This window comes from Papio anubis, chromosome 12, assembly GCF_008728515.1.
Source record: "Papio anubis isolate 15944 chromosome 12, Panubis1.0, whole genome shotgun sequence".
Classification (NCBI taxonomy): Eukaryota; Metazoa; Chordata; class Mammalia; order Primates; family Cercopithecidae; genus Papio; species Papio anubis.
Genome location: NC_044987.1, coordinates 101,217,071 through 101,238,639, shown reverse-complemented (window position 1 = coordinate 101,238,639; position 21,569 = coordinate 101,217,071). Strand labels below are relative to the sequence as shown.

The following is a 21,569-nucleotide window of genomic DNA, read 5'->3' as shown; positions in this document are numbered from 1 at the left end:
CAGAGTCGGTCTCTCTCAACAATGTAAGCTACTTTTTCAATGTTTCTGATTAGAGTAGATCCTTGATGTATATTACCATAATCATCATCATTAACAAAAATAGTATGAGAACATACAAAGATGCATAAGTGAGTAATGGTGTACCATTCTAACATTTCCAAGATGTGAATTTGGATCTTGCAAGACAAGAGACCAGTATTCATGGTAAGACTTATAGCTACTGAAAAATAAGCAACCTAAGAATGTGGAAACATTGGAACCCTTGTGTATTGCTGGAGGGAGAGGCAAATAATGGAACCACTATGGGAAACAGTTTAACAGTTCCTCAAAAAGCTGAACACAGAATTACCATATGACCTAGCCACCTGCTCCTAGATACATATCAAAAAATCAAAAACAGGAACTTAAATAGATATTTGCATGCTAATGTTTATTGAGGTATTATTTACAATGGCCAAAAACTGAAAAAAGCTTAAATGTCCATCAAGAAAATTAATGGATAAACAAAATGTGATATACACATACAATGGAATATTATTCAGCTATAAAGAGGAATGAAGTTCTGATACATGCTATAACCTGGATGAATCTTTTGAAATTATGCTAAGTGAAATAGGTCAGACACAAAAGAACAAATATTGTATAATTCCATTTATATAAAATATGTAGAATAAGCAAATTCATAGAGGCAGAAAGGAGATTAAACCAGGGGCTAAGAGAAGACAAAAACTGGAAGTTATTGCTTAATGAGATACTAAGTTTTTGTTTGGAGTGATAAAAACTTTTGGAAATCAGTAGTGGTGATGATGGAAGGACATTGTGAATGTAATTAGTGCATCTAAATTGTATGCTTGAAAAGTGTCATAATGGCAATTTTTATGTTTTGGATATTATAATTTTTAAAAGATAGAAAAAATAACAGTGATTTTTTATTCTATTCTAGTGTCAAATGTAGTAACTCTCACAAAATAATATTAAATAGGTTTTTTTTTTAAATAGAAAAGGAGGAGAATGTTTTCTGAAAAACGAAATTTTGGGTAAATTTGAAGGGGCACTAGACAGTGGCAAAGGAAATGCATGACTAAACTTGGGAATAGAATAAGGGAAGAAACTTGGTAAGAATTATTTTACTTCCAAATTTAAAGATTTGCAGACTTTTCAAGTGAGATTTCTAGTAAATGTTATGAGTCTACTTTGGCACAAAACTCCCTAGAACTAATATCACTATCACTGTATTTCTCAGCATGAAAATAGGTCTCAACGTCAACAATTTGGGGTATTTGGGGTTAAATTGATTACATAAGCCCAATAATAATAAGATTATATAAGCCCAATAATAAAATTCTTATTGCAGCTCTGCTCACACTATTTAATATGCTAATATACATTGCAAATTACCAAGATAAAGATCCTGTCTTCAGCAGTTCCCAAATTCAATTTACCATAGAATTCATTTAAACATATTATCACTAAGACAAATATTTATACAAATTGCAATCTTGTTGGGGCTGCCACACATCGTGTCTACTGTCTTCCCAAATGAGAGGTCAAATGTGATAAACTATAGTTTGATAAAAAATATTCATATCCTTCCCAGAATGAAGATTAATTTTCCCTACTCACCTGTTGTTAGGCATGCTCATGTAACCTGCTCTGGCCAATGAAATCTGAGTGAAATTTCCTGGAAGAGCTTTGGAGAATCAATATGTGGTACTCATTCTTCTTCTATGAGATGAGAAATGTTCTATATCGAAGCTACTCTGTCAGCCAAAATAGTGATAGACTCTGAATGGGGGAGAAAAAGAAGGGCGAATATCAATGATTGAAAAGGTACACTAGTAGACTGTATTACTGCTTAAAAATATATTCTATTTTCTCTGTAGAAGGATTACATTTCTCTTTTTCAATAATATGAAGCACGGTCATAGTGGAATGGGAAAAGTTCCCTTGTCCCCTTCGCAGGGTGTGCAATGGACTGTGGCTCACTTCTTCAGCGCCCTGCTGCTCATACCTCTAGGGGAGCACACAGAGGGGGAGGCCCTGAGGCTCCAACCCCACAACTGTGTCTAGGGGTGGATGTTTACAGCTGAAGCCCCAGTGGGTGTGTGTCACAGGGTGCTCTTTTAGTTTTGCCATCCGTAGGTGGCTTGTGTTAGCCCTGCCTTATTGCAAGGACAGAGGGCTTTCTGTATGCCAGGGTTCTTGCCTTGGTGTATCGGAAGAATCAGGTCACGCGTGGGCTTGGAGAATTGACTGGTAAGCTTCACTGAGTGGAAGAAGCTCTCAGCAGGTAGGGGATCCTGAAGGGAGATGGTTTTCCCCTGGAGTCCGGCTCTTGGCTGCCGACTCATCTCTGACTGCCCCAGCCAAACTCCGTGTCGTTCCACCAGTCAATGGCCTGCCAGCGTGCGGGCGTCTGTCACGTACTCTTCTGCTGGCGTGCTCCCGGCAACGTCCAGTTGCTTCTTCCACCAGTGTTTCTCTCGACGTCCAGCCATTTGTGTGTGTGCCCACTAGGGTCTCGGGTTTTCATAGGCACAGGATAGGGGCGTGGCAGTCCAGGGTTGTCTTGGGAAATGCAACATTTGGGCAGGAAAACAAAAATGCCTGTCTTCACATAGGTCCGCGGGCACAGGCACAGGAGGGAGCCCTAGCCAGGGACCACACCCTTTCCCACTACTGTGGCATTTAAAGGGACCATGCCCTTCCTTTCGCAGCCCTTCCCTTCCCCTCCTCTGTACCAATGGCGCTTATTTGGCCAATTCCTCCTGAGCAGAAGTAATGTGTATCCTACATAGTGAGCCAACCTACGGTGTGCCATACTTATTTTCTCTATCTGTCATACTGGTATTAGTCTAAATTGAATCTGTTCAGTAAGCTTGAATCTTAAATTAAAGATGACATAGAGAAGAGCTGCAGCTTCAATGTCTTACTCTGGTATGAGTAAGAAATGAATCATTATTATTTTAGACCACTAAAAGTTTGGAATTTTTTGTTACCTCAACATAGCCTAGCTTAGCCTGATTAATAGATTAGGAAACTCTTCATAGGCTAATGAAGTACCCCATCTCCATAGACACTGTGAGTGTTCCAGGAATAGGCTTATAGGTCAAGCCAAACTAACATCCTTTCCCAGCATTTTTTGAATTTGAAAAGTTGGTTTCAGTCTTTATTTTTTCTCTTTGTGTTTCAGTTTTACAGTTTCTATTTTTATGTTTTCAAGTTCACTAATGTTTTCTTGTACAATCTCTAATTAGAGGTTAATTTCATCCAGTGACATTTTTATTAAATTAAAAGTATTATTTTATTAATAAATAAATTTAATAAAGTTATTAAACTTTATTGAATTTATTAAATTCATGTATTAAATTTTACTCATTACAATTAATAAGATACTGTATTTTTATTCTAGAATTTCCCTTTATTTCTCTCATCTTTATGTTGTTTTCTAAATAACTGAACATAATGTTTAGCTGTTTTAATACGCAAATCTGCCTATTCCATCACTTCTAAGTTTTCTAGATCTGTATTTGTTTCCTACTTTCTCTTCTGGATATGAGTCACATTTTCCGGCTTCTTCTGCTTCTTGGAATGGTTATTTTCACTGACCGCTAAATATGGCAATATATATTATACTGTGGATGTTCAATTTGATTGTATTGTTTTAAAGAATGCTGGGCATTTTTCCATCACGTGGTTAAGACGTTTGCATATTAGCTCAACATTTTCAAGACTTATTTTTAAGCTAAAAGAAATTTTAGTTAAGTCTTTACTTTGGAAATAGTTTAGCTACAGCGCTAAGGCATGACACTTCTGTTACAGGAAAGGGGTCCCGATCCAGACCCCAAGAGAGGGTTCTTGAATCTCGCACAAGAAAGAATTCAGGGCAAGTCCGCAGTGCAAAGCAAAAACAAAAAAAAACTTTATTAAGAAAGTAAAGTGGTGAAGAAACAGCTACTCCATAGACAGAGTAGGACGTTCCTGAAAGTAAGAGGGGAAATGTGTCCACCCTAGGTACAATGCTCTTAAATATATATTGGATAAAAAAAAAGAGTATGCAGAGATGTACACCTCTACAAGGGTTTGTGATAAAGGATTAATTTTCTTAATTACTATATTTTGTAAGACTCGATATTACTATCTTTAAGGCAAAATTAGGGATGCCTGATATCACTATATCAGGACACTCCCAAGTCCGGGTCTGTTTAGTAAATCTTATCAATGTGTTCCCTTAAGCATACACATCAAGAGGCTGGGAATATCTAACTTTCTGGGAATGCAGCCCAGCAGGTCCCAGCTTCATTTTCCTAACCCTCACTCAAGATGGAGTCGCTCTGGTTTGAATGCCTCTGAGCCTTTTAGGGTCCCTCCTGAATGCCCTTAGTATTCAATAATGACTGGCCATTTTACCAGAGTGAAATTCAAATGCTTTCAAGCTCCATGTGAGTTTCTGGAATTGTTAAGGTTTTATTGTATTTGGTTGTTCTTTGCCCAGCCTCATGGAGTTTCACAGTCAAGGCTTAAGGGGCCTCTCAGGGGAACTGTTTTCCTCTGTGGCTCTCTCTTTTCTAGAAATATATTCTGCAAATTCCAGCTACTTCATTTTCTCTGAACTCTTATTCTGTCTCCTCAACTCAATGAGACTGCCATTTTCTGGTTAGGATGGCTCTCACTGCATCACTGTCCAGATATTGCTTCCGGGCAAAAATCTGTGTCAAATTTAAGGCTCATCCTGTTTTCTTTCCTACTCTCAGGAAACACAATTTTGTACTACATGCCATCTACTGTCTGAAAACAACTTTTTAAAAATATATAGTAATTTCTGTGTTTTAATTTTTTTACAGTATAAGGGTAAGTCCAGTCCAACTTATTCCATGGTGGCTGAGAATAGAATTCCCATCATTACGGTTGCTTCTTTTACGAGTTACAAAAGTGGAATGCATTTTGTTCTGGTAGCTTTAACAGCTGTCCATATTGGTATTGTTTCTGACATTGCCCTGCTGCTGGTGCTACTCTTAGAAGATTAAGTATTTTAGGAAATTCCATGACAATCTCTAGACAAAATTTGTGTTGCTGAGTAAATTATCTTCATTATAAATTATTTTAGAGATATGTGTGCTTTAAACAAACTTTCCTCTGCAGGTTTTACATATTAATATTAGTTACTATTTATTGGGTACTTGGGTACCTGTTGTGAGTCACTTTTATATCAATGATCTCTAATTTACCTGATAGCTTGTATATTAAAGGAGGTATTATGATTTCACTGCAGAGCTGGAAAATGTTTTATTTAAACCATTAAATTAATTTACACAGGTTACATAACTAATAAGATGAGCTATAGTCTGAACTCAAGACTTTCTGTCTCTTTTTCTAGTATAGCATAAAAAAGAGAATCTAGGCCAGGCACTAAAGATCCCAGTCTTGTGTTCCATTGATACCCCAAGTGTGATCTGTAAAGGCTTCTGATTTGAGACTTAATTTTCCACAATGGAATGAGAATCTTGCTTTAAATGTAAATTAACTAAGCCTCTAAGAGGATCGTTATAGTCCTAATGACAATTTGCAGAGCGAAACTTTCTCAATGAAGGAATCAGTGAACTATTAATAGTATTATTTCTTAATTATGCTGTGGCAAGCTACTGACATCATCATAAACCAGTAACATTTCATGGATTGGTTACACTTGGAGTGTACTGTCCTATACTCTCTGACTTCATAAAACTCAGTGACTCCTACAACTTTCCTAAATAACAGGTTCTTCAACTGAAAATAAGGGATTTGAACAAAAATTCCTTGAACATCTTTTTCAGCTCTTAGCATCATTTAATGGTAATAAGTTATGTGGGAATTAACATATATGACATACAGAGGCAAACTAAGAAAGTTAATACATGTCTTTCATTTTTCACATTATAGTACTGAAAAGTGTCTGAAAAAATTACACATATATATATATTAGGACATAAACATTAGGAGACCAGATCTTTACATGACATGGCATTTAAACACACGGGCTTTGTTGACAGATTAACCTAAATTCACATCCTGTTTGCCACTTGCTAGTTATATGGACTTCAGCAATTTCCTTAACTTCTGAGTTTCAGTTTAAATTATTGGAGAAGAGGGGATATTAATGCCTAGCTCCCAGAATTTTTGTGATTATTGAGTATGAATATAAAGAGTTTAGCTCATCAAGTGTCATGGTATAACCAATTAATACATAGTATTGATTATTAAATCAACGATGTGTGTGTATATTACCTTGGTGTCACATAGCCCTTTTACCTTACCCATATTATATTGCTCATATACCGTCAGCTTAAATAAATAAAATTATTAAACAGTTACGTTTTATTCACAGAATTACCCTGTAAGCTCCTTCAGAGCAGGTAACATGACTTAGAAAAAAAATGTGCAGACTTTAGGTACAATTACTGTGATTGAATAAGCAGATAAACTAATTAGCACCCTAAATTTATAACAATATACTAAGTTTTGCTGAACAACACAGTAGTGTCACATTCACGGGTAATTACATATCACCTAGGCACAGCATAGTACCTTAGAGAATAATTTGAAAGTTGGATACAAAAGCTCAGTTTTTTTATTAATTTTTATTTCTGACTATATTAGTTTGCTCAGGCTGCCATAACAAAATGTCATGGACTGGGTGGCTTAAACAAACAGAGATTAATTTTCTCACATCTCTGGAGGCTACAAGCTCAAGGGGTTGGCAGGTCTGGTTTCTCCCGAAGCTTCTCTTCGTGGTTTGCAGGTAACTGACTTCTCAGTATGTGTTCACCTGGTTTTTCCTGTGTGTGTGCCTATTCCTGGTGTCTCTCTGAGTGTTCAGATTTCCTTCTCTTATAAGGACACTAGTCAGATTGGATTAGAGCTCACCCTAACAGCCTCATTTTTAACTTCTTAATCACCTCTTCAAAGATCTTACCTCTAAACGTGGTTAGATTCTGCAGCATGAGGGGTCAAAACTTCAGCATATGAATATTGGGGAACACAGTTCAATGCATAACACTGCGCTTTTTCTCTTTGTCTTGAATAAACCTGTTGATTAGCTGTCAAAATATGGATGTGTAACTTGATGTTGTATCTTTCTGTGTTAGGTGCATCCAAAACAAACACCTCAGGATACGTGATATGCTAAATGGAAAAGCGAGGAAAACATACAAGACTGCTGTGTTTTTCATCGAGTCACTAGTACAATTCCTCAGATTTCTGACAAGCTGCCTGCATCCCTTAGGAAGGGGTTTGTAGTGAAGCTGCTATAAAATTAGTATTCGATTGGAGATGTTTAAAAACTCAGGAGAGTATCCATTTTACACTTGAAATTTTATGTCAAGAAATTTTGCTTCTCCCTGAGGAGCAAATCTCAAGTGATATTTGAAGTTGAGGTACCTTTCATCCTTTGCCTTTTTTTTTCTTTTTCTTTCTTCCTTTTTTTTTTCTTTGCCTTGAGTATGCACTGTATTTCCAGCTGACAGATCTTTATGTCTCTTCTTTGGAATTGCATTTCACACAACCCCTGAATCACCACAGAGAGTCACCATGATTAATCAATGAAGGCCAGAAAAATGAAAGAGTAGCCACTTATCTGTGCTCAGTTTCCTTTGATGCAATACATATAGGGGGAGCTTGAGTTTTATGAGTTTGAAAGCTAAATTTGATTATAGGCTGAACTTTTTAATATATGGAGCTGCTTCATCTTTCCATTTAGAACTCTGCTCACACAGAAATTTGTTCAAAGCATATGCAAAGAACTAATCAGAATTAATAATGGATCTAGAAAAATTTATTTTTAGAGAGAAACACTGTATTTGTGTAGACACTCTCCTTATTTTATGGAGTCTTCGGTGTGTGGAAATATTGGCTAACAAGTTATGGCTATCTCAGTGACAGAGGTTCAATTATTGGAGATTTGGATTTTAACAAACAAAAATAAAAATATTTGCTCAGCGGGGGGCGGAGCAAGATGGCCAAATAGGAACAGCTCCAGTCTCCAACTCCCAGCGTGAGCAACACAGAAGACCGGTGATTTCTGCATTTTCAACTGAGGTACTGGGTTCATCTCACTGGGGAGTGCCAGACAATGGGTGCTGGTCAGCTGCTGCAGCCTGACCAGCGAGAGCTGAAGCAGGGTGAGGCATCGCCTCACCTGGGAAGCGCAAGGGGGAAGGGAATCCCTTTTCCTAGCCAGGGGAACTGAGACACACAACACCTGGAAAATCGGGTAACTCCCACCCCAATATTGCGCTTTAAGCAAACAGGCACACCAGGAGATCATATCCCACACCTGGCCGGGAGGGTCCCATGCCCACGGAGCCTCCCTCATTGCTAGCACAGCAGTCTGTGATCTACCAGCAAGGCAGCAGCGAGGCTGGGGGAGGGGCGCCCACCATTGCTGAGGCTTAAGTAGGTAAACAAAGCTGCTGGGAAGCTCCAACTGGGTGGAGCTCACAGCAGCTCAAGGAAACCTGCCTGTCTCTGTAGACTCCACCTCTGGGGACAGGGCACACATAAATAACAACTAAAGCAGCAGAAACCTCTGCAGACGCAAACGACTCTGTCTGACAGCTTTGAAGAGAGCAGTGGATCTCCCAACACGGAGGTTGAGATCTGAGAAGGGACAGACTGCCTGCTCAAGTGGGTCCCTGACCCCTGAGTAGCCTAACTGGGAGACATCCCCCACTAGGGGCAGTCTGACACCCCACACCTCACAGGGTGGAGTACACCCCTGAGAGGAAGCTTCCAAAGCAAGAATCAGACAGGTACACTCGCTGTTCAGAAATATTCTATCTTCTGCAGCCTCTCCTGCTGATACCCAGGCAAACAGGGTCTGGAGTGGACCTCAAGCAATCTCCAACAGACCTACAGCTGAGGGTCCTGACTGTTAGAAGGAAAACTGTCAAACAGGAAGGACACCTACACCAAAACCCCATCAGTACATCACCATCATCAAAGACCAGAGGCAGATAAAACCACAAAGATGGGGAAAAAGCAGGGCAGAAAAGCTGGAAATTCAAAAAATAAGAGCACATCTCCCCCGGCAAAGGAGCGCAGCTCATCGCCAGCAACGGATCAAAGCTGGACGGAGAATGACTTTGACGAGATGAGAGAAGAAGGCTTCAGTCCATCAAATTTCTCAGAGCTAAAGGAGGAATTACGTACCCAGCGCAAAGAAACTAAAAATCTTGAAAAAAAAGTGGAAGAATTGACGGCTAGAGTAATTAATGCAGAGAAGGTCATAAACGAAATGAAAGAGATGAAAACCATGACACGAGAAATACGTGACAAATGCACAAGCGTCAGTAACCGACTAGATCAACTGGAAGAAAGAGTATCAGCGATTGAGGATCAAATGAATGAAATGAAGGGAGAAGAGAAACCAAAAGAAAAAAGAAGAAAAAGAAATGAACAAAGCCTGCAAGAAGTATGGGATTATGTAAAAAGACCAAATCTCCGTCTGATTGGGGTGCCTGAAAGTGAGGGGGAAAATGGAACCAAGTTGGAAAACACTCTTCAGGATATCATCCAGGAGAACTTCCCCAACCTAGTAGGGCAGGCCAACATTCAAATCCAGGAAATACAGAGAATGCCACAAAGATAGTCCTCGAGAAGAGCAACTCCAAGACACATAATTGTCAGATTCACAAAAGTTGAAATGAAGGAAAAAATCTTAAGGGCAGCCAGAGACATAGGTCGGGTTACCTAAAAAGGGAAGCCCATCAGACTAACAGCAGACCTCTCGGCAGAAACTCTACAAGCCAGAAGAGAGTGGGGGCCAATATTCAACATTCTTAAAGAAAAGAATTTTAAACCCAGAATTTCATATCCAGCCAAACCAAGTTTCATAAGTGAAGGAGAAATAAAATCTTTTACAGATAAGCAAATGCTTAGAGATTTTGTCACCACTAGGCCTGCCTTACAAGAGACCCTGAAGGAAGCACTCAACATGGAAAGGAACAACCGGTACCAGCCATTGCAAAAACATGCCAAAATGTAAAGACCATCGAGGCTAGGAAGAAACTGCATCAACTAACGAGCAAAATAACCAGTTAATATCATAATGGCAGGATCAAGTTCCCACATAACAATCTTAACCTTAAATGTAAATGGACTAAATGCTCCAATTAAAAGACACAGACTGGCAAACTGGATAAAGAGTCAAGACCCATCAGTCTGCTGTATTCAGGAGACCCATCTCACACGCAGAGACATACATAGGCTCAAAATAAAGGGATGGAGGAAGATTTACCAAGCAAATGGAGAACAAAAAAAAGCAGGGGTTGCAATCCTAGTCTCTGATAAAACAGACTTTAAACCATCAAAGATCAAAAGAGACAAAGAAGGCCATTACATAATGGTAAAGGGATCAATTCAACAGGAAGAGCTAACTATCCTAAATATATATGCACCCAATACAGGAGCACCCAGATTCATAAAGCAAGTCCTTAGAGACTTACAAAGAGACTTAGACTCCCATACAATAACAATGGGAGACTTCAACACTCCACTGTCAACATTAGACAGATCAATGAGACAGAAAGTGAACAAGGATATCCAGGAATTGAACTCATCTCTGCAGCAAGCAGACCTAATAGACATCTATAGAACTCTCCACCCCAAATCAACAGAATATACATTCTTCTCAGCACCACATCGTACTTACTCCAAAATTGACCATATAATTGGAAGTAAAGCACTCCTCAGCAAATGTACGAGAACAGAAATTATAACAAACTGTCTCTCAGACCACAGTGCAATCAAACTAGAACTCAGGACTAAGAAACTCAATCAGAACCGCTCAACTACATGGAAACTGAATAACCTGCTCCTGAATGACTACTGGGTACACAACGAAATGAAGGCAGAAATAAAGATGTTCTTAGAAACCAGTGAGAACAAAGATACAACATACCAGAATCTCTGGGACACATTTAAAGCAGTGTGTAGAGGGAAATTTATAGCACTAAATGCCCACAAGAGAAAGCAGGAAAGATCAAAAATTGACACTCTAACATCGCAATTAAAAGAACTAGAGAAGCAAGAGCAAACACATTCAAAAGCTAGCAGAAGGCAAGAAATAACTAAGATCAGAGCAGAACTGAAGGAGATAGAGACACAAAAAACCCTCCAAAAAATCAATGAATCCAGCAGTTGGTTTTTTAAAAAGATCAACAAAATTGACAGACCGCTAGCAAGACTAATAAAGAAGAAAAGAGAGAAGAATCAAATCGACGCAATTAAAAATGATAAAGGGGATATCACCACCGACCCCACAGAAATACAAACTACCATCAGAGAATACTATAAACACCTCTACGCAAATAAACTAGAAAATCTAGAAGAAATGGATAATTTCCTGGACACTTACACTCTTCCAAGACTAAACCAGGAAGAAGTTGAATCCCTGAATAGACCAATAGCAGGCTCTGAAATTGAGGCAATAATTAATAGCCTACCAAGGAAAAAAAGTCCAGGACCAGATGGATTCACAGCGGAATTCTACCAGAGGTACAAGGAGGAGCTGGTACCATTCCTTCTGAAACTATTCCAATCAATAGAAAAAGTGGGAATCCTCCCTAACTCATTTTATGAGGCCAATTTCATCCTGACACCAAAGCCTGGCAGAGACACAACAAAAAAAGAGAATTTTAGACCAATATCCCTGATGAACATCGATGCAAAAATCCTCAATAAAATACTGGCAAACCGGATTCAGCAGCACATCAAAAAGCTTATCCACCATGATCAAGTGGGCTTCATCCCTGGGATGCAAGGCTGGTTCAACATTCGCAAATCAATAAACATAATCCAGCATATAAACAGAACCAAAGACAAGAACCACATGATTATCTCAATAGATGCAGAAAAGGCTTTTGACAAAATTCAACAGCCCTTCATGCTAAAAACGCTCAATAAATTCAGTATTGATGGAACGTACCTCAAAATAATAAGAGCTATTTATGACAAACCCACAGCCAATATCATACTGAATGGGCAAAAACTGGAAAAATTCCCTTTGAAAACTGGCACAAGACAGGGATGCCCTCTCTCACCACTCCTATTCAACATAGTGTTGGAAGTTCTGGCTAGGGCAATCAGGCAAGAGAAAGAAATCAGGGGTATTCAGTTAGGAAAAGAAGAAGTCAAATTGTCCCTGCTTGCAGATGACATGATTGTGTATTGAGAAAACCCCATTGTCTCAGCCCAAAATCTCCTTAAGCTGATAAGCAACTTCAGCAAAGTCTCAGTATACAAAATTAATGTGCAAAAATCACAAGCATTCTTATACACCAATAACAGACAAACACAGAGCCAAATCATGAATGAACTTCCATTCACAATTGCTTCAAAGAGAATCAAATACCTAGGAATCCAACTTACAAGGGATGTAAAGGACCTCTTCAAGGAGAACTACAAACCACTGCTCAGTGAAATAAAAGAGGACACAAACAAATGGAAGAACATACCATGCTCATGGATAGGAAGAATCAATATCGTCAAAATGGCCATACTGCCCAAGGTAATTTATAGATTCAATGCCATCCCCATCAAGCTACCAATGAGTTTCTTCACAGAATTGGAAAAAACTGCTTTAAAGTTCATATGGAACCAAAAAAGAGCCCGCATCTCCAAGACAATCCTAAGTCAAAAGAACAAAGCTGGAGGCATCACGCTACCTGACTTCAAACTATACTACAAGGCTACAGTAACCAAAACAGCATGGTACTGGTACCAAAACAGAGATATAGACCAATGGAACAGAACAGAGTCCTCAGAAATAATACCACACATCTACAGCCATCTGATCTTTGACAAACCTGAGAAAAACAAGAAATGGGGAAAGGATTCCCTATTTAATAAATGGTGCTGGGAAAATTGGCTAGCCATAAGTAGAAAGCTGAAACTGGATCCTTTCCTTACTCCTTATACGAAAATTAATTCAAGATGGATTAGAGACTTAAATGTTAGACCTAATACCATAAAAACCCTAGAGGAAAACCTAGGTAGTACCATTCAGGACATAGGCATGGGCAAAGACTTCATGTCTAAAACATCAAAAGCAACGGCAGCAAAAGCTAAAATTGACAAATGGGATCTAATTAAACTAAAGAGCTTCTGCACAGCAAAAGAAACTACCATCAGAGTGAACAGGCAACCTACAGAATGGGAGAAAATTTTTACAATCTACTCATCTGACAAAGGGCTAATATCCAGAACCTACAAAGAACTCAAACAAATTTACAGGAAAAAAACAAACAACCCCATCAAAAAGTGGGCAAAGGATATGAACAGACATTTCTCAAAAGAAGACATTCATACAGCCAACAGACATATGAAAAAATGCTCATCATCACTGGCCATCAGAGAAATGCAAATCAAAACCACAATGAGACACCATCTCACACCAGTTAGAATGGCGATCATTAAAAAGTCAGGAAACAACAGGTGCTGGAGAGGATGTGGAGAAATAGGAACACTTTTACACTGTTGGTGGGATTGTAAACTAGTTCAACCATTATGGAAAACAGTATGGCGATTCCTCAAGGATCTAGAACTAGATGTACCATATGACCCAGCCATCCCATTACTGGGGATATACCCAAAGGATTATAAATTATGCTGCTATAAAGACACATGCACACGTATGTTTATTGCAGCACTATTCACAATAGCAAAGACTTGGAATCAACCCAAATGTCCATCAGTGACAGATTGGATTAAGAAAATGTGGCACATATACACCATGGAATACTATGCAGCCATAAAAAAGGATGAGTTTGCGTCCTTTGTAGGGACATGGATGCAGCTGGAAACCATCATTCTTAGCAAACTATCACAAGAACAGAAAACCAAACACCGCATGTTCTCACTCATAGGTGGGAACTGAACAATGAGATCACTTGGACTCAGGAAGGGGAACATCACACACCGGGGCCTATCATGGGGAGGGGGGAGGGGGGAGGGATTGCATTGGGAGTTATACCTGATGTAAATGACGAGTTGATGGGTGCAGCAGACCAACATGGCACAAGTATACATATGTAACAAACCTGCACGTTATGCACATGTACCCTACAACTTAAAGTATAATAATAATAAATAAATTAAAAAAAAAATATTCGCTCACTTCTGAAATGTTTAAACAGGTTGTCTAATTCCTGTAAATGGAGTAAACAATTCCTGTAAATGAGTAGACCTATAGTTAAAATTTGCTTTCTGAATTCTCCAGAATAATTAAGTTAGCTATCAGCAATCATAGCATAGAAAGACAGTATTTATTTCTACCATATGCATAGATTTCTTCTTCTTTGGTTGTGGTTGCTAATGTATCTTTGTTTATCTATTTGTGATAGCCTTTTATGACAGCTGTTGACCATCGTTAGATGCCAGCTGGATTCCTCTATGTATATAACAGTGCTAGCTTTTATGGAGCTTTTAGAGTTTTATTGATGGATTATAGTGAAGTCGAAGGAAGATTATTTGTTTAAGCTTTCACTTCATCAGAAGTAGTCTAACAACACCAAGTTTGAGTGCAGTTTGAATTATAAACTATTAATATTTGGGCCTCATTTTGATCAAATGTTCTTTCACGCTTCGTTTCAAGATTGTGTTCTTTATTAGCTTCTCAAACTGTGATACCAAGTAATTCTGTCAAAACACTGAAATAGGAATTCTTCACTTTTAATCAAGTGAGAAACCATTTGGAAGAGTCTTACAGAACCATGAAACTCCTCTTCAGCAAAACGCATGTAGGTACTTACATGTATGCTTTCACATGCAAGTTCAGTGTAATGGATCCTTTGATACTCTTTTGCCAATCTCAAGTTTAAAAAAAAATGTAATCCTTCCTAATTATTTGGCCCTAAGAATTTTCTGGAATCATTTCTTCGGCTTTTTTAATGTAATCTCAAGAAGATTGGTGTTTCTGCTTAGATTTTGTTTAAAAGTAGTAACACATACCCGTAATAACACACTATCTAATCTCCATTTTAAGTCAAGAACAAAAAATTTTGCTTTGAAATTATTGCAATAAAAGCCCTATACCCAGATCATTAAGTCTAATTAAGTCAAGAATATTTATTGTAAAAATAATCACATAAAAACCTGAATATTGCTGTTAGGCACCTCAGAATAAAAGTATATAACTTCCAATTAAATTATTATGTGCTGGTAAGTTGTGATTTATATATTGATATGCCTATGGTATAGACTAATGGTAGTCAATTATATATTATTGTACATCAAATGCCTATTTTATATCAAGAATTGGTCCAGTTACTGAGAAAAGTAAATACATATTTGACATGAATCTAAGAATTTATGAATATTGCAATTAAGACAATACATAAACCAATTAGAGAATTATTATACATACCAAGTTGTGGAGTACTTAGAAAAATCTTTTTGAAAAAGGGTATTACAAATAAAATATTTTGTTATAGAGGACATTTGGATAGACAGAGTCAGGGAGTAAGCATTTTGGCGGATAGCAACTTTTGCTGAAACAAATAAGGATATACATTAATTGTGTTAATCATTTATATCTACCATGTACACCTGGCTCTTGCTGCCAAGTTTGCACCCTAACTAATGTACGTTAGATTATAAAATAGTCTTCATTTTATATGATTTGTTCACATAAATATTTCCAGTCGAAATAAGATCTTGATTAAAAACAATAATTTACTTGTATTAATCTATTTGTGCTGACATAAAAATAAATCACAGATTAGGTGGCTTAATTAAAAAAGATAAATGTATTTTTTTCACAGTTCTGGAGGATAGAAGTCCAAGATCAAGATGCCAGCAGAGTCGGTGTCTGATGCGGCCTCTCGATTTGGGTTATAGACACCGTCGTCTTGCCTTATGCTTCCTATGCTCACATGGTGTCTTTATACATGCACAAAGAAAGAAAGAGTTCAAGCCCTCTGATCTTTTCTCATAAGGACACTAATCCTATGGATCAGGGTCCCACCCTTATCACCTTATTTAATCTTCTTAATTACTTAACGTAGATGCCCTGTCTCCAAATACACACACTCTGAAAGCCAAGCCTTCAACATACGAATTTTGAGGGAAAAACATTCAGCCCATAACACTACTTTTAAGCAAATAATAATAAAAGGGATAAGACAGAGATAAAGAGATAGAAAATGTACGAAAGCATTAAAATATATGGAGAAGAGTAGAAGTATTAAACAAAATGTAAACTGGGGGGAGAGCAATAATTAAAAACAACAACTGTGTATCTGGAAATGATAAAAACCTAAGGCTAAATAACTTTTAGATTAAGCAAGAAATCATAAAAGGAATTTAAAATAGTAATCAACAATGTCTGACCTAATTAGTTGAGAAAAATATAATAAAACAACACTTTACGTCATTTTTTACTCACATAACAATTCAAAATTGAAAGTCATATAATTTTAAGTACTAGCAAGGGTATAGGTAGATTGAAGAGTATAAATTCAGACAAAAATTACTTAGATTAACTGAGCAGAACTTAGTACACCAAATGACAGAAATTTTCATTGCTGAATATATATCTACTCCTTTCACACAGATTTCAAAAGGAATGAAATAGTTAGTTATTCTTGCTGTTATTTTTGATAGTAGGACACCGTAGGCACCCTATGTATATTCATAAAGAAGATAGATTAGTAAAATGAGATGGATACATATAATAGTTATGAACAGCAAATCAGATGTATCAGCCAACATGAATATATCTTTAAAATGTAAGATACCTAACACCTTATATGTAAATCAAAAACACACGTAAATAAGAAATAGTGATTTTAACTTTTAAAAGACACATATTAAACACATTATGCTAAATACTTGTGGAGAGGGTAAGGAATAGCATATAAAGAAACAAGATGAAATAGAACAATACAAGGAAGGGAATCCCCCAAAGAACAATAACAAGAGTTTTTATAAACTGATGTATTAATGCACCTCTCGAAACCTCAAGTCTAAGGTTTATTTTATTTTATGTAAGACAAAATGAAGGATTTGGTAAGATAAAATAAAATACTAGGATGAAATTTAATTTTAGAGGAATTAATTTGTTTCTGAGATGAATAGAAAATTTGAAGCTTAGCTAAAAAAGTAATGAACTGAATTATGGAGGTGGAAAAGCAGATGTGTGGGAAAACATCCAGTAAATAGGTTGAAGTTTGTCCCAGAGTTAGTTGTTGAGAGTAAATTTTGGAAAGAACTATTTTTTTTAGAATATAAATATAGTAAGATAATGTAAAATACATCCAGCACTATTGTTTATCTGAACACAAAGAATTTATAATTGTTGGCCACGCTGGTCTTGAACTCCTGACCCCAGGTGATCCACCCAGCTCGGCTTCCCAAAGTGCTGGGACTACAGGCATGAGCCATCATGCCTGGTCAATATGGTGAAACTCTGTGTCTACTAAAAAATACCAAAATTAGTCACGCATTGTGGTATGCACCTGTAATCCCAGCTACTCAGGAGGCTGAGGCAGGAGAATCACTTGAACCTGGGAGGCACAGTTTTCAGTGAGCCGAGATCACACCACTGCACTCCAGCCTGGGCAACAGAGCCATACTCCATCTAAAAAGAATATATATATACACACACACACACACACATATATGTATGTATATATTTACACACACACACATATATATACACACACACATATATGTATATATATATAATTGTTAAAGTTTGTTTATATAAATATAAAGGTTACAAGTACAGGTTTGTGACATGGATGTAATGCACAGTGGTGAAGTCTGGGCTTTTCTTGTAACCATCACCTGAATAATGTACAGTGTACTAATTATGTACTTTCTCATCCTTCAGCCCTCTCCCATCTTCCCACCCTAAAGTTTTGTGTCTTGCTCCAATAGAACCCTACAGCCCTCTAACAGGAGAAATATAAGACAAAGGATATGATTAATAGATATAGATAAGATTGATAAAAAGCTCAGAGGCTAAATTTTTCTTGGTTCTAAAGATAAAGCCATGGGGGAGGAAGAGGACCAATATTGCAAGAAGTAGAGTAAAATTCATAGAGAAACAGGAGGAAAAGTAATGATTCAAGAATCTGGTGATACTTCAAATGAAATGGGTACAAAAGGAATTTTAGACAAATTATCTAAAAACTATAAATATGTTAAGTGTGATTTATTCTAAGTTTTGCTAACTTATGCAGCAGTATCAATTTAAAAATCTTATAGGCATACCAAAACACAATTTATTTCTCACGCTTGTCACATGTTGGTGGCTGCAGACCAGCTACAGCTCTTCTCTGTTTCTTGTCTTTATTCCAAGAGTCAGGCTGAAGAAGCAGCCTGTATTTGGGAAATGACTTTTTTTGTGGCACAGCAAGATGACTGGCTCTTAAATCTTCACTGGCTCCTAAAGCTTACACTTAGTCATGCTTAAGTCACATCCAATCGCATCCCATTTGTCTAAGTTAGTCACACAGATCAAGTCCAATATCAATGGGATGGGATGTATGTATATTCCTCCCGGTGGAGGTCCAATAAATCTCATGACAATAGGGGATTTATGTTTCTCCTAAGAAATATGAATAGTCAAGAACAATTATATCATCTACCATAATAATATATATAGGTTGGTCTATTTCCTGATACACCACCTTCCTAGGAATAGAAAATGTTAATTGCTAGTCCTTGCTTTAGGGTAAGTTGGTGAAAGGATAGTTATCATGATGCAGAATTTCCAAATATCAGAATGAGGAGGTCTTTGTTCAGAAGTAGCAAAATCCACATTGGAAATCCTGTTTATTTCTAGGGAGTGTGTTCACTATGGTCAAGCAGTTTGGTAATTATGTTCCACCAGGGGTCGGTGTGTATGTATGTGTGTGTGTGTTGATCTGAAAAGAATGATCTGCTGGTATAGCAATGCCATGAAATATTTCAATTAAGATTCTGTTTGCAGATTTATAGTTCTTCCTTTTTTTTTTTTTTTCCTTTGGTTGTTGTTGTTGGCAAGAGCCTACTCTGAGCTGTAAACATTTTCCAGCTCCTACCTCCATCATAGCCCTAGGATGTGTAATCTGGACTGTGGCTTTCTTAACAGTGATGGAAAGATCACTACTGCTACCCATCCTCTGTATACCAACAAATATGAGAATTAACTTGTTAGTATAGTTTTCACGGAGTAATTTAATTAACAATAAAAATAGTGAGAATACAGAATCTAGAGAAAAAAAAAGCCTGAGGGATCAGAGTTGTTCAACTTGGCCAGAGAGATTAGGGAATGCTACACTGGGGAAATATATAAGTTAGGAAGAGAAGTGGGAATGAGAAAACATGATTGAACACCGAGAGTATATAGCAAAGGCAGTGTTGTGCTGGACTTAATTGTGCCTGAGAGCTGATTCTTAATTTTCAAGATTGTGTGAACTGGTTGTTAAACACAGCCACTATTAAAATTTAAATTATATAAACTTTTATTAAAAATAAGAGTAATAAATACTCAAAGCTTCTCAGGTTCCAATTATTTTACTGCTTTTAAAGTTTATATCTACTGAATCCATATTATAGATCACATATACAATGGTGTGCTACCATGCATGCTTTCCAATTCCACGTGTATTTGTGTCATGTTGGTAGCCTAAAATAGGACATTATGGGAATAGTACACCACAGAAACTGGCAAATCTTACAAGTCAAGGTGAACCTTGGGGTGTTTTTTTGTGTGTGCGTGTGCGTGTGTGTGTATGTGTGTGTGTGGTCTAGATATTAAACATTAAGCAGCACACCATTGATTAAAGCAAAGTATAATCTGATCTCACAATCTTAGAAATTTATCCTTGAGTGAATAGAAGTGTGTGTGTGTGTGTGTGTGTGTGTGTATGTGTGTATTAAACACAAAGAAGGAGGAAGGAAGCAGGGGAGAGAAGGAAAAGAGAGACGGAAAGCAAAATAGAAACAACAGAAACAGGAAGAACTTCTGTAACTTTTTCCACACTTATTTGTCTCAAGATATTACTGTAATGAATAAATTTAAAACATTAAATCAACCAACAGTTTTGTGTATAAAACACAAAGACTCTTTTTCCCTAGAGAGCTGGGAAGCCGTATACCACCTGTTGCACATTTCCAAGCATGCTTTGTGTGAAGGGTGACCATGTGACTGAATTCTTACCAATAGTATTTGACCCGAAGTATGTATATCACTTTCAGCCTTTTTCATAACAATCTTTCTACATGGCCTTCCCTCTTTCTCATGAGCTACAGAGGTAATGATTACAGTCATAGCGACTTTAGACATCCAAGGTTGATGAGAGCAGAACCACCAAAATCTGTTCCTAACAGCATGAAGCAATCTCTTCCAGATTGCTGACCACCTGCCTTGAACCACACTGACGTGGGAATTTGCTAGATTTTTATGCAAAGGACAAGTAATCTCATCGTTCTTGGCTTCTTACATTTTGTATCATTTGTTCCAGTAGTTTAGCTTATCCTAACAGTCTATTTTAGGCATGCAAAACATTTAAAGAATTACTAAAGAGTTTTTTCTTTTAATGACATATAGATATGTGGACCTAGCCGGAGACATAAACTCAATCCATCATCCAAGTGGATTATATATATATGCTTTGCTAGATTGTTTTCTTCATCAGCACTGATTCACTGCATTTATCTAGATATAACTTCCCTTTTTGGGATAAGAAAGCAAGGGAAAGCCAAAAACAGGCTTGATTTTAAAGCAAACTCCAATCTGCTATGAAATTTCAACATTTGATGAATTGTAAGAGGAAAGGAAGAAGTGAACAGAGACAAAATATCACAGAAAGAAAAGCTAGAATGGGAGAAATGAAGGAGGAAGATCTGGTTTTTAAGAAAGACCAATGTACCGTGTTGATCCATTGGGTTCCTAAAGAATGTCAAATTTAAGACTCTTGATCCAACTTTTATTAAAAAGTAGGCTCTCAGTTCAGTATCTGATGGAATCCATCTGCCAATTACGCAGCTTTGCTCCTTTACTCTCTGGGGACCCGTTTGGAAACTAGGAATGGTACCAGGCCAACTAAATAGCAGCGTATTTGTGAATGAATGAAGCCAAATGAAGAAACTGGAGAAGTGGGAAGTGGTGTGGGTGAAATAGTTATTGTGAAGGTATAGAAACAATGAATCTGGAAGCTGGGCACTGTGGTACACAACTGTAGTCCCAGCTACTTGGGAGGTAGGAGAATCACTTGAGCCCAGAAGTTTGAGGCCATAGTGAGGTATGATGTTGCCACTGAACTCTAGCCTGGTCAACTAGGTGAGACCCTGCCTCCAAATAAATAAATAATATGTAATGAATCCTGGATGCCCTTTCCAGGTGTCTGTATCAGCCCTGTCAAGCAAGACTTACAGTTGGATTAGGCCAAGGAAAGACAGTAGCTAGGAGGACAGAAGGAGAGAGAGATCAATATGGTCAGAAAGTGAAGTTTGAATTTTAATAAGGGTACATTTTTTTCTCTAAAGTCTAAGGGCTTCATAAGAGGTGAGCAGAGCACCTGTTTGTACATCAAAGGGACTAC

The 21,569-nt window shown here is 37.5% G+C and overlaps 1 protein-coding gene across 1 annotated transcript in view; it reads right to left on the bottom strand.

The window, feature by feature from the left end:
• The window catches only part of LOC103877537 (endogenous retrovirus group K member 8 Gag polyprotein-like), a 376,678-nt gene that overhangs the window by 25,912 nt on the left and 329,197 nt on the right, over positions 1-21,569 (bottom strand). Inside the window, exon 3 of the mRNA XM_031653425.1 lies at positions 1,624-1,785. The gene's annotated coding sequence lies outside the window, so the exon portion shown is untranslated. The remainder of the gene's footprint in view (positions 1-1,623; positions 1,786-21,569) is intronic.